We start from the raw sequence: 13,139 nt of genomic DNA on the forward strand, positions 1-13,139 counted from the left end.
CCTCTGCCTCCACCACCACCACCCGAGGGAGAGGAGCAGGAGCTGCCTCTGCCTCCACCACCACCACCCGAGGGAGAGGAGCAGGAGCTGCCTCTGCCTCCACCACCACCACCTGAGGGAGAGGAGCAGGAGCTGCCTCTGCCTCCACCACCACCACCCGAGGGAGAGGAGCAGGTGCTGCCGTCGCCTCCCGAGGGTCCGCTGCTGCTGCCGTCGCCTCCCGAGGGTCCGCTGCTGCTGCCGTCGTCTCCCGAGGGTCCGCTGCTGCTGCCATCGCCTCCCGAGGGTCCGCTGCTGCTGCCGTCGCCTCCCGAGAGTCCGCTGCTGCTGCCGTCGCCTGGGGTCGCCAGGGATCCTGCTTCGCCTGGGGTCGCCAGGGATCCTGCTTCGCCTGGGGTCGCCAGGGAACCTGCTTCGCCTGGGGTCGCCAGGGATCCTGCTTCGCCTGGGGTCGTTGAGGGTCCTGCTTCGCCTGGGGTCGCCAGGGATCCTGCTTCGCCTGGGGTCGCCAGGGATCCTGCTTCGCCTGGGGTCGCCAGGGATCCTGCTTCGCCTGGGGTCGCCAGGGATCCTGCTTCGCCTGGGGTCGCCAGGGATCCTGCTTCGCCTGGGGTCGTTGAGGGTCCTGCTTCGCCTGGGGTCGCTACACTGTGGCCGGAGCCCCACGGAGGGTAGCTGCCGGCCATGAAGAAAGGGGGGGAGATCAGGAGACCAGCTCCCCTCGCAGCAGTTTCGCTGCCGGAGATCGTGTGGTCGGAGCCCCACGGAGGGGAAATGCCGGCCACGAAGAATTGGGGGGTGCAGGACCTCCCACCATGGCCACCTCCATGGACACTGTGCTTCCCCCTCTTCCGGGACTTTGAGACTGAGAGGGGAGGTGGCCATTTAGGCCATGTTGTGCTGCACACAAGGAGGGGAGGTGTGTGATGGGGTGCAGCCTATTTTGTGGTGGTTCTGTGTTTTTTGTATTGTTTAGAGTGAGTTTGGGGTGTGGTTCAGTGAATTTATGTGTGAGGAATGTGTGGAATGTGCCTGGGCTAATGAGGTGCGAATTGCCCAATTAGCCCAGACACCTGTATAAAAGGGAGTGGTTGGGTATGTTAGGAGGAGAGTGTTTGTTAGGAGGTGAGTGTTGTAACTGTGAGACGACGTGTGTGAGAGAAAGTGTGAGTGGTTTTTGGTTTGTTTAAAGCCTGTTTTTGTGTTTGTCTTTTTGGTTTGCCATCGTGCCTTTTTATTTTGTGTTTTTTAATAAAATATTTTGGTTTCACTGCACTTTCTGTCTCTGAGTCTTCCCTCTGCTGCTATCCTGCCACAACTATGCATGTAGAAATGATGGTAATGCTGCAGCATGTAGGTTTGGCAGATTAGTAATGAATGCAGAATTAGTGGAAATTGTTTGCTTACAAACCTCTCATGTTTTACAGTTTATTTAGCTCTGCTATTGTGGGGCTGTCACCGAAAGGGTGGGGAGGACGGGGAAATTTCCCTGCGGCCCAACGCCCCGAAGGGAGACCAACGCCCCGAAGGGAGACCAACGCCCCGAAGAGAGGCCCTGATGAAGGTGAACTTTTTTTTTTTTTTAGTATATATAAAATATTTTAAAACTAGCCCTGCACAAGATCCTTTGCGTTCCCACCACCACATTAAAAAGAACAACTCCTGTACTGCAAACCGAGCCGATGTGCTTTTGTGGTGTAATGATTGTGTATCCAGGCGCTGTCAAACACTTCCTTTCACACGATGATTTGAACTTAAGCATTTCATATTTTACTACACCAAAAAGCTGAAAACCAGCGGAACATACCAATCCTTCCCCGGGGCCCATGACGGCTCTCAGCGGCCCTGGTCATAAGAACTGCACATTCAGCAATTAGAGAAATTGTATTTCAATCCCATTGCACTGAACCAGGGCTCCAGCATAGAACAAGCTTGGAGTTTCTCAGTATTTAAACACTCAGCAAAGCAGATCCATTCATTCAAATCCATTCAAAACCAAAACAGCATTTCCTCCAGTGCAAAGTTTGCACCACTTGAAATAAAACAAAGCAGGGATGGAAATAAGACTCCTATTGCATAGCAGCTTTGCCCATTCCAGGTTTCACTGCCAGCTTGATTAACAGTGTACAGGTAACAAGCTCTGCATATATTTCCAATGTGTCCCTTCTAAGTAGAATGACCCTGTAACTCTGTCCTAAATCCTTACACCATGAGGAGTGAGATTCATTTCCAATTCATGGGCAGAAGTGGAGCTGAATCCCAGGGCTCTCCAGTTCATTCTGACAGAATGGGTCTGTCTCCTTCAGTTTGACACGCTCCCCTTCTCAGTGTCTCTGGATTCAGGCTGGCTCTCACTCCTGGGGACCCCCTTCATTTACTGCAGGGTGAGAGAGAGAGACAAGGAATCAGACAGCTCTCCACACACTGAAACAAGCAGGGTGGAGAGGTGAGGGACTGGGAGGGAGGGAGGCTGGCTCCAGTGTGAATTCGCTGGTGTCTTTTTAGGCTTCCTGACTGACTAAAACTCTCCCCACATTCAGTACAATGATACGGCTTCTCTCCAGTGTGAATTTGTTGGTGTCTATTTAGGCTTCCTGACTGACTAAAACTCACCCCACATTTAGTACAGTGATACGGCTTCTCTCCAGTGTGAATTGTCTGGTGTTTCTTTAGTTTTCCTGACGCATTGAAGCTCTTTCCACACTCAGTACGGTGACATGGCTTCTCTCCAGTGTGAATTCACTGGTGTCTTTTTAGGCTTCTTGGCCGGCCGAAGCTCTTCCCACATTCATTACAGTGATGTGGTATCTTGTGCTGGGATATGTTTTCTGTATCCTTAAACAACAAGCCAATAGACTTCTCTTCAGTGTGGACAGGTTCCAGTTCAGTCTCTTCTTTAATGTGGACAGGCTCCAGTTCAATCTCTTCTTTAAAGTGGATAGGCTCCAGTTCAGTCTCTACTACTTTAATGTGGACAGGCTCCAGTTCAGTCTCCTCTTTAATGTGGACAGTCTCCAGTTCAGTCTCTTCTTTAATGTGGACAGGCTCCAGTTCAGTCTCTACTACTTTAATGTGGACAGGCTCCAGTTCAGTCTCTACTTTAATGTGGACAGGCTCCAGTTCAGTCTTCTCTTTAATGTGGACAGTCTCCGTTCAGTCACCTCTTTAATGTGGACAGGCTCCAGTTCAGTCTCTTCTTTAATGTGGACAGTCTCCGTTCAGTCTCCTCTTTAATATGGACAGGCTCTAGTTCAGTCTCTTCTTTAATGTGGACAGTCTCCATTCAGTCTCCTCTTTATTATGGACAGGGTCCAGTTCAGTCTCTACTACTTTAATGTGGACAGTCACCAGTTAGGTCTCCTCTTTAATGTGGACAGGCTCCAGTTCAGTCTCTTCTTTAATGTGGACAGTCTCCGTTCAGAATCCTCTTTAATGTGGACAGGCTCCAGATCAGTCTCCTCTTTAAAGTGGACGGGATCCAGTTCAGGCATCTCCTGTTTAATGCAGAAAGGTACCAATTACAGAACCTCCTCCTGTTTAATGTAAACAGCTATAACAGGACAATCAGTCCCATGGTGTGCTATGGCAGATGAATCAGTCTATTGGTGTGATATGGCAGGTGAATCAGTCCTATGGTGTGCTATTAACACTGCTACACAAGGAGAATCAGTCCCAAGGTGTGCTATAGCAGGTGAATCAGTCCCATGGTGTGCTATAGCAAGTGAATCAGTTCTATGGTGTGCTATTGACAGTGCTATAGCATGTGAAACAGTCCCATGGTGTGTTATAGCAGGTGAATCAGTCCCATGTCCCATGGTGTGCTATAGCAGGTGAATCAGTCCCATGGTATGCTACAGCAGTTGATTCAGTCCCATGGTGTGCTATTGACAGTGCTATAGTAGGTGAATCAGTCCCATGGTGTGCTATTGACAGTGCTATAGCAGGTGAATCAGTCCCATGGTGCGCTTTAGCAGGTTAATCAGTCCTATGGTGTGCTATTGACAGTGCTATAGAAGGTGAAACAGTCCCATGGTGTGCAAAAACAGGCAAATCAGTCCTATGGTGTGCTATAGCAGGTGATCAGACCCATGGTGTCCAATTGACAGTGCAATAGCAGGTAAATCAGTCCCATGGTGTGCTATTGACAGTGCAATAGCAGGTGAATCAGTCCCATGGAGTGCTATAGCAGGTGAATCAGTCCCATGGTGTGCTATTGACAGTGCTATAGTAGGTGAATCAGTCCTATGGTGTGCTATTGAAAGTGTTACAGCAGGTAAATCACTGCTATTGTGTGCTATTGACAGTACTATAGCAGGTGAATCAGTCCCATGGTGTGCTATTGACAGTGCTATAGCAGATGAATCAGTCCCATGGTGTGCTATAACAGATGAATCAGTTCCATGGTGTCCTATTGACAGTGCTATACCAGGTGAATCAGTCCCATGGTGTGCTATTGACAGTGCTATAACAGGTGAATCAGCCCTATGGTGTGCAATTGACAGTGCTATAGCAGGAGAATCAGTTCCATGGTGTGCTATAGCAGGTGAATCAGTCCAATGGTGTGCTATTGACAGTTATATAGCTGGTGAATCACTTCTATGGTATGCTATTGACATTGCTATAGCAGGTAAACCAGTCCCATGGTGTGCTATAGCAGGTGAATCAGTCCTATGTTGTACTATTGACAGTGCTATGGCAGGTCAATCAGTCCCATGGTGTGCTATTGACAGTTATATAGCTGGTGAATCACTTCTATGGTATGATATTGACAGTGCTATAGCACGTGATTCAGTCCCATGGTGCGCTTTAGCAGGTTAATCAGTCCTATGTTGTACTATTGACAGTGCTATGGCAGGTCAATCAGTCCCATGGTGTGCTATTGACAGTTATATAGCTGGTGAATCAGTCCCATGGTGTGCTATTGACAGTGCTATAGCACGTGATTCAGTCACATGGTGCGCTTTAGCAGGTTAATCAGTCCTATGGTGTGCTATTGACAGTGCTATAGCAGGTGAAACAGTCCCATGGTGTGCAAAAACAGGTGAATCAGTCCTATGGTGTGCTATAGCAGGTGATCAGACCCATGGTGTACTATTGACAGCGCTATAGCAGGTAAATCAGTCCCATTATGTGCTATTGAGAGTGCTATAGCAGCTAAAGCAGTCCCATGGTGTCCAATTGACAGTGCTATAGCAGGTGAATCAGTCCCATGGTGTGCTATTGACAGTGCTATAGCAGGAGAATCAATCCCATTATGTGCTGTAGCAGGTGAATAGGTTGTATGGTGTGCTATTGACAGTGCAACAGGTGGTGAATCAGTCCCATGGTATTCTATAGCAGGTGAGTCAGTCCCATGGTGTGCTATTAACAGTGCTATAGCAGGTGAATCACTCCATGGTGTGATATAGCAGGTGAATCAGACCCATGGTGTGCTATTGACAGTGCTATAGCAGGTGAATCAGTCCCATGGTGTGCTATAGCAGGTGAATCAGTTCCATGGTGTGCTTTTGACAGTGGTATAGCAGGTGAATCATTCCCATGGTGTGCTATAGCAGGTGAATCAGTTCCATGGTGTGCTTTTGAAAGTGGTATAGCAGGACAATCAGACCCATGGTGTGGTATAGCAGGTGAATCAGTCCCTTGGTGTGGTATTGACAGTGCATTAGCAGGTGAATCAGTCCCATGGTGTGCTATTGACAGTGCGATAGCAGATGAATCAGTTCCATGGTGTCCTATTGACAGTGCTATACCAGGTGAATCAGTCCCATGGTGTGCTTTAGCAGGTTAATCAGTCCTATGGTGTGCTATTGACAGTGCTATAGCAGGTGAATCTGTCCCTTGGTGTGCTATTGCCAGTGCTATAGCAGGAGAATCAGTCCCATTGTGTGCTGTAGCAGGTGAATAGGTCTTATGGTGTGCTATTGACAGTGCAATAGCAGGTGAATCAGTCCCATGGTGTGTTGTAGCTGTTGAATAGGTCTTATGGTGTGCTATTGACAGTGCTATAGGAGGTGAATCAGTCCCATGGTGTGCTATAGCAGGTGAATCAGTCCAATGGTGTGCTACAGCAGTTGTTTCAGTCCAATGGTGTGCTAAGGACAGTGCTATAGTAGGAGAATCAATCCCATAGTGTACTATTGACAGAGCTATGGGAGGTTAATCAGTGCGATGGTGTGCTATTGACAGTTATTATGCTGGAGATTCAGTCCTATGGTATGCTGTTGATAGTGCTATAGCAGGTGAATCAGTCCCATTGGGTGCTATAGCAGGTGAATCAGTCCTATGGTGTGCTATTGACTGTTCTATGGCAGGTGAATTAGTCCCATGGTGTGCTATTGACAGTGCTATAGCAAGTGAATCAGTCCCATGATGTGCTATTGACAGTGCTATAGCAGTAGAATCAGTCCCATGGTGTGCTATTGACTGTGCTATAGCAGGTGAATCAGTCCATTGGTTTGCTATTGACAGTGCTATAGCAGGTGAGTCAGTCCAATGGTGTGCTATATCAGGTTAATTAGTCCTATGGTGTGCAATTGACAGTGCTATAGCAGGTGAATCAGTCCCATGGTGTGCTATAGCAGGTGAATCAGTCCCATGGTCTGCTATAGCAGGTGAATCAGTCCCATGGTGTGCTATTGACTGTTCTATGGCAGGTGAATTAGTCCCATGGTGTGCTATTGACTGTGCTATAGCAGGTGAATCAGTCCATTGGTTTGCTATTGACAGTGCTATAGCAGGTGAGTCAGTCCAATGGTGTGCTATATTAGGTTAATTAGTCCTATGGTGTGCAATTGACAGTGCTATGGTAGGTTGAAAAAGTCCCATGGTGTACTATAGCAGGTGAATCAGTCCCATGGTGTGCTATAGCAGGTGAATCAGTCCTATGGTGTGCTATTGACTGTTCTATGGCAGGTGAATTAGTCCCATGGTGTGCTATTGACAGTGCTATAGCAAGTGAATCAGTCCCATGGTGTACTATTGACAGTGCTATACCAGGTGAATCAGTCCCATGGCGTGCTATTGACAGTGCAATAGCAGGAGAATCAGTCCCATGGTGTCCTATTGACAGTGCTATACCAGGTGAATCAGTCCCATGGAGTGCTATTGACAGTGCTTTAGCAGGAGAATCAGTCCCATGGTGTGCTATTGACAGTGCTATAACAGGTGAATCAGTCCTATGGTGTGCTATTGACAGTGCTATACCAGGTGAATCAGTCCCATGGTGTGCTATTGACAGTGCTATACCAGGTGAATCAGTCCCATGGAGTGCTATTGACAGTGCTATAACAGTAGAATCAGCCCCATGGTGTCCTATAGTAGGTGAATCAGTCCCATGGTGTGCTATTGACAGTGCTATAGCAGGTGAATCAGTTCCATGGTGTCCTATTGACAGTGCTATACCAGGTGAATCAGTCCCATGGAGTGCTATTGACAGTGCTATAGCAGGAGAATCAGTCCCATGGTGTGCTATTGACAGTGCTATAACAGGTGAATCAGTCCTATGGTGTGCTATTGACAGTGCTATACCAGGTGAATCAGTCCCATGGTGTGCTATTGACAGTGCTATAGCAGGTGAATCAGTCCCATGGTGTGCTATTGACAGTGCTATAGCAGGTGAATCAGTCCTATGGTGTGCTATTGACAGTGCTATAGCAGGTAAACCAGTCCCATGGTGTGCTATAGCAATAGAATCTGACCCATGTTGTGCTATTGACAGTGCTATGGCAGGTGAAAAAGTCCCATGGTGTGCTATAGCAGGAGAATCAGTCTTATGGTGTGCTATTGACAGTGCTACAGGAGGTGAATCAGTCCTATGGTGTTCTATTGACAGTGCTATAGCAGTTGAATCAGTTCCATGGTGTGCTACTGACAGTGCTATAGCAGGTGAATCAGTCCCATGGTGTGCTATAGCAGGTGATTTAGTCCCATGGTGTGCGATTGACAGTGCTATAGAAGGTGAATCAGTCCCATGGTGTGCTATTGACTGTGCTATAGCAAGAGAATCAGTCCCATAGTGTGCTATAGCAGGTTGAATCAGTCCTATGGTGAGCTATTGACAGTGCTAAATCAGTTGAATCTGTCCCTTGGTGTGCTATTGACAGTGCTATAGCAGGAGAATCAGTCCCATTGTGTGCTGTAGCAGGTGAATAGGTCTTATGGTGTGCTATTGACAGTGCTATAGCAATAGAATCTGTCCCATGGTGTGCTATTGACAGTGCTATGGCAGGTGAATCAGTCCCATGGTTTGCTATGGTAGGTGAATCAGTCCCATGGTGTGCTATTGACAGTGCTATAGCAAGAGAATCAGTCCCATAGTGTGCTATAGCAGGTTGAATCAGTCCTATGGTGTGCTATTGACAGTGCTATAGCAGGTGAATCTGTCCCTTGGTGTGCTATTTACAGTGCTATAGCAGGAGAATCAGTCCCATTGTGTGCTGTAGCAGGTGAATAGGTCTTATAGTGTGCTATTGACAGTGCAATAGCAGGTGAATCAGTCCCATAGTGTGTTGTAGCTGTTGAATCGGTCTTATGGTGTGCTATTGACAGTGCTATAGGAGGTGAATCAGTCCCATGATGTGCTATAGCAGGTGAATCAGTCCAATGGTGTGCTACAGCAGTTGTTTCAGTCCTATGGTGTGCTATGGACAGTGCTATAGTAGGAGAATCAGTCCCATAGTGTACTATTGACAGAGCTATGGGAGGTTAATCAGTGCGATGGTGTGCTATTGACAGTTATATTGCTGTCGATTCAGTCATATGGTATGCTATTGATAGTGCTATAGCAGGTGAATCAGTCCCATTGTGTGCTATAGCATGTGAAATCAGTCCCATGATGTGCTATTGACAGTGCAATAGCAGAAGAATCAGTACTATGGTGTGCTATTGACAGTGCTATAGCAGGTGAATCTGTCCCTTGGTTTGCTATTGACAGTGCTATAGCAGGTGAGTCAGTCCAATGGTGTGCTATATCAGGTTAATTAGTAATATGGTGTGCAATTGACAGTGCTATAGCAGGTGAATCAGTCCCATGGTGTGCTGTTGACAGTGCTATAGCAGGTGAATCAGTCCCATGGTGTGCTGTTGACAGTGCTATAGCAGGTGAATCTGTCCAATGGTATGCTATTGATAGTGCTATAGCAGGTTAATAAATCTCATGGTGTGCTATAGCATGTGAAATCAGTCCCATGGTGTGCTATTGACAGTGCTATAGCAGGAGAATCAGTCCCATGGTTTGCTATTGACAGTGCTATAGCAGGTGAATCAGTCCTATGGTGTGCTATTGACAGTGCTACAGGAGGGGAATCAGTCCCATGGTTTGCAAACGCAGGTTAATTAGTCCTATGGTGTGCTATTGACAGTGCTATAGCAGGTGAATCAGTCCCATGGTGTGCTATAGCAGGTGAATCAGTCCTATGGTGTGCTATTGACAGTGCTATGGTAGGTCAATCAGTCCCATGGTGTGCTATTGACTGTTATATAGCTGGTGAATCAGTCCTGTGGTGTGCTATTGACAGTTGTATAGCAGGTGAATCAGTCCCATGGTGTGCTATAGCAGGTGAACCAGTCCCATGGAGTGCTATTGACAGTGCTATAGCAGGTGAATCAGTTCCATGGTGTGCTATTAATAGTGCTATAGCAGGTTAATCAGTCCCATGGTGTGCTATAGCATGTGAAATCAGTCCCATGGTTTGCTATTGACAGTGCTATAGCAGGTGAGTCAGACCCATGGTGTGCTTAAGCAGATTAATTAGTCCTATTGTGTGCTATTGACAGTGCTATAGCAAGTGAATCTGTCCTATGGTGTGCTATTGACAGTGCTACAGGAGGTGAATCAGTCCCATGGTGTGCACATGCAGGTTAATAAGCCTATGGTGTGCTATTGACAGTGCTATAGCAGGTGAATAGGTCTTATGGTATGCTATTGACAGTGCTATGGTAGGTGAAAAAGTCCCATGGTATACTATAGAAGTGAATCCATCCCATGGTGTGCTATAGCAGGTGAATCAGTCCCATGGTGTGCTATTGACAGTGGTATAGCAGGAGAATCAGTCCCATGGTGTGCTATAGCAGGTGAATCAGTCCTATGGTGTGCTAATGACAGTGCTATGTCAGGTCAATCAGTCCCATGGTGTGCTATTGACTGTTATATAGCAGGTGAACCAGTCCCATGGTGTGCTGTAGCAGGTGAATCAGTCCCATGGTGTGCTATTGACAGTGCTATAGTAGGTGAATCAGTCCTATGGTTTGCTATTGAAAGTGCTACAGCAGGTGAATCAGTCCTATGGTGTGCTATTGACAGTGCTATGGTAGGTGAAAAAGTCCCATGGTATAGTATAGGAGGTGAATCAGATCATGTCTAACTAACCTACTTGACTTTTTTGAGGATGCAACATTGAAAATGGATAACTGCAAAGCATACAACATGGTCTATTTAGATTTCCAGAAAGCTTTTGACAAAGTCCCGCATAAAAGAGTCCCATGGTGTGCTATTGACAGTGATATAGAAGGTGAATCAGTCCCATGGTGTGCTACTGACAATGCTATAGCAGGAGAATCAGTCCCATAGTGTGCTATAGCAGGTTGAATCAGTCCCATGGTGTGCTATTGACAGTGCTATAGCAGGGGAGTCAGTTCAATTGTTTGCTATTGACAGTGCTATAGCAGGTGAATCAGTTCCATGGTGTGCTATTAATAGTGCTATAGCAGCTTAATCAGTCCCATGGTGTGCTATAGCATGTGAAATCAGTCCCATGGTGTGCTATTGACAGTGCTACAGGAGGTGAATCAGTCCCATGGTGTGCCAATGCAGGTTAATTAGTCTATGGTGTGCTATTGACAGTGCTATAGCAGGTGAATCAGTTCCATGGTGTGCTATTGACAGTGCTATAGCAGGTGAATCTGTCCCATGATGTGCTATTGATAGTGCTATAGCAGGTTAATCAATCCCATGGTGTGCTATAGCATGTGAAATCTGTCCCATGGTGTGCTATTGACAGTGCTATAGCAGGAGAATCTGTCCCATGGTGTGCTATTGACTGTGCTATAGCAGGAGAATCAGTCCCATGGTTTGCTATTGACTGTGCTATAGCAGGTGAATCTGTCCCATGGTGTGCTATTGACTGTGCTATAGCAGGAGAATCAGTCCCATGGTTTGCTATTGACTGTGCTATAGCAGGCGAATCAGCCCCATGGTGTGCTTAAGCAGATTAATTAGTCCTATTGTGTGCTATTGACAGTGCTGTAGAAGGTGAATCAGTCCTATGGTGTGCTATTGACAGTGCTACTGGAGGGGATTCAGTCCCATGGTGTGCAAACGCAGGTTAATTAGTCCTATAGTGTGCTATTGACAGTGCTATAGCAGGTGAATCAGTCCCATGGTGTGCTATAGCAGGTGAATTGGTCTTATGGTATGCTATTGACAGTGCTATGGTAGGTGAAAAAGTCCCATGGTATACTATAGCAGTGAATCAGTCCCATGGTGTGCTATAGTAGGTGAATCAGTCCTATGGTGTGCTATTGACAGTGCTATGGTAGGTCAATCAGTCCCATGGTGTGCTATTGACTGTTATATAGCTGGTGAATCAGTCCTATGGTATGCTATTGACATTGCTATAGCAGGTGAATCAGTCCCATGGTGTGCTATAGCAGGTGAATCAGTCCCATGGAGTGCTATAGCAGGTGAACCAGTCCCATGGAGTGCTATTGACAGTGCTATAGCAGGTGAATCAGTTCCATGGTGTGCTATTAATAGTGCTATAGCAGGTGTAAAGTAGCGGGTTATGAGAAACAGCAGGGAGGGGGTTAAAACCTCCCTGCTAGAGAAATGCACTGTTTTGATTTGTGTTCTGTTTTGATTTGTGTTGCTTTATTGTTTTGTTTAAATTGTTTAATTGTTTTATTGTTAATTGTCATCCGCACCTGGGCGTTATTGGAAATTAAGCCCAGGTGCGGGGGTTTAAAAAGAGAGCAAGCAGTCTGCTCGGGGCTGCTGAAGGGAAGGAGGCAGAAAGGAGTGCTCTGCTTCCTGGCAGTCCCGAGAAAAAGGTACAGTGCAAACCTGTGTGGTTGAGTTTAGATGGAACAGGGAAACGGCTTAGCCGTCCTGTGATAGTTAGGTTCCTGCATGTGTAGTTAATGCTCAGAAGAGCTAGGTGTTTATTTGGTGTATTTGTTTTACTTGTGTGTTTATTAAAAAAATAGCGCGTGAGCGCTGAAAAAAATCCATTTCTCGTCTCTGGGTCGCATTCTTAAAGGGGCAACGAACCCGAGTGGGTGAGTTAGTTTCACATTTGGTGGCAGAGAGTGTGGGCGCCCCTACGACCCAGAGAAATATGGATTTATGGGACCTGATTGAGCAGATCAATAGAAATACCGCTGCTCAGAAGGAGCAGCTGGAGAGATGGGAGAGAGAGATGGGGTTGGCTCCAGTGAAAAGGAGGGAGCCAACAGAATTGGAGCGGTTACTCCTGGAATGGGAGCAGGCTAGCGTAGCTCCACAGTCTCCTGAGCCCAGAAGGGAGGAGCTGCCGCTTCCAGAGCCCAGAGGGGAGGAGCTGCCGTTGCCAGAGCCCAGAGGGGAGGAGCCGCCGCTTCCGGAGCCCAGAGGGGAGGAGCCGCCGCTTCCGGAGCCCAGAGGGGAGGAGCCGCCGCTTCCGGAGCCCAGAGGGGAGGAGCCGCCGCTTCCGGAGCCCAGAGGGGAGGAGCCGCCGCTTCCGGAGCCCAGGGGGGAGGTGAAAAGTATACCTCCACCACAGCCCCGACCACCGCCCCTACGGTCCAGTCCGGCACCGCTGCGTCCAGTCCCTCACCCCTTGCTCCAGGACACCCGGCCGGTCTTCCCGGACCTTCCTGCGCTGGACCTTGAGCCCAGGAGTGTGCAGCACTGGCCACAGCTTTTCCCCTGGTTCCCTACTCCGCTCTTCCCGAGCACCCAGACGTCGCTGGGCTGCTGCCAGACGTCGCTGTCGCTCCCCCTGTTCGCTGCTTCGCTTCCCCTGGGTGATCGGACATCACTGCGCCGGTTCCCAGGGGAAGATCTCTGCCCACTGCTGCATCCTCCAGTGCCGCGGTCTACGCTCCGGTCGCCCCTGTTGATCCGTTGGGTCCCCTTGTCGCCGGTGCGCGGTCCTTACCTGGCT

The sequence above is a fragment of the Acipenser ruthenus genome, chromosome 16, assembly GCF_902713425.1.
Source record: "Acipenser ruthenus chromosome 16, fAciRut3.2 maternal haplotype, whole genome shotgun sequence".
NCBI lineage: Eukaryota > Metazoa > Chordata > Actinopteri > Acipenseriformes > Acipenseridae > Acipenser > Acipenser ruthenus.